We start from the raw sequence: 1,829 nt of genomic DNA, 5'->3' as shown, positions 1-1,829 counted from the left end.
TCAATTATTCCTAATCTACCCTTAATTTGAGGAAAAATTCCATTGTTTTGTAACTTGTAATGCAGTTGATACCTGAAAGAAGAATGTTAGGTAAATAATGATTATCTTAAATAATATGAATAAATTATTAATTAAATACAAATATATTATACTTTAATTTAATACTATTCATTAAATTTATTCTTTTAATTTTATTAATTTATATTATTTACACATTATTCAAAAATATTATTAGTTATCTGTACTTTTCCTACCTAAAAAAGTTGAGGCACAAAAGTTCAAGTTTGCTTGTCCTTTTAACTATGTTATGCAAACTGGAAACTTAGCATATCATCTATTACTTGTTCTTTCCAAGAAAGGGTAAATTGGATTTCAACCATTTTTACTATTTTTTTTTTCAAATAATTTTTACTCCTTTTAATGCAAACTCCAATAATATCACTCGAATCGGATCCGGTATTTAATTCATAACAGTAATGGGAATTAATATATATATGTTGTATTTTCCTTTCTATTTTTTTTTAAAAACGGTGACAACATATATAAAATGAAAATAAGAGCTATATAGCATATGGAGCAACTTTTTATTTTAATTCAGTTCAATAATTATTGGAAAAAAATAATAGATGGTTTAATAATAATAATAATAATAATAATAATAATAATAATAATAATAGGAACATAATCCCCTCATAAAAAAGAAAATTGCCATACAGTATTAAAAAAATTCGATAGGAGTTGAATATGCGTAAAAATTATGAGTTAAATTTTAAAGTAATTTTTAAAATTAGCTGTTTATACTAAAAAAGGTCCTTAATAATCTAATTGCATTATATTTTAAAAATGAATAAAATTATCCCACGTTATTTTTTCGTCAAGTTACTCGTTACACAATAAATAACATAATGTATACTTTTTTACGCGAGACTAGACGAAATGATGATTGCTTTAATTTTGGCGCCAAATACTTGAGGAAACGACATCATTTAATTTTAATAACCATAATATATCTTATTCCTCACAAAAAATATAACTATTAAAATTAAATTATGTTGTTTCTTTAAATATTTAATCCTAAAATTAAAGTGATATCCTTTGATCTAGTCGTCGTGAAAAAAATATACTGTCATAGTGTCATTGACTACGTGGAGTAATTCAACTAAAAATAAATAAAAGACTATTAGTAATTTTTTAAATTTTAATAAAATTTATATAGTGTAATTAAAATCTAAGAAAATTTTCCGATACAAGCTATCAATTCGGAGTTTATCTTTAACACTTAACTTGGAATTGTACAGATGTGAATGTGAATTTCCTCTTCCATGTATATGTGCAGGAAAAATAGTAACACCACCGTTTCATTCCATATTCCGATTCCATTCAAATTCAATAGAGATAGATATTTTCACTTTAGCATTCAATCATAACTTGTTAAAAGTGAGACTCAATACAATAATGTTGAGGGTACCACTAAAAATCCAAAACGGTGGAAGGGTACCTCAGAAGATATTTTATTATGTAGAAAGGGTCTGAATGAACATCATACATTACATTACCAAATGTATATGATTGCATGTACATAATACTGATGTGTATGGGTTATTAAAAAGTCACATATACCAACAAGTAAGTGTGAATGTGGCAGAGGGCCCCAGGGCCCACGAGGGCCCTACACTACTCTGCCCAGTGCCCCCTTTCTCAAAATTTTTCAACTTAATAACTTTATGGGGATTTGTGAGGAGAGGCTTATGATGTACTCGACCCACTTTTTTTTCTTTTCTTTATTTATTTAATTTTTAAAATAATCAATAATAAAAGAAAATTCTTAT

Source organism: Arachis duranensis, chromosome 3 (assembly GCF_000817695.3).
Source record: "Arachis duranensis cultivar V14167 chromosome 3, aradu.V14167.gnm2.J7QH, whole genome shotgun sequence".
Lineage (NCBI taxonomy): Eukaryota > Viridiplantae > Streptophyta > Magnoliopsida > Fabales > Fabaceae > Arachis > Arachis duranensis.
Note: the sequence above shows the minus strand (reverse complement) of the source record.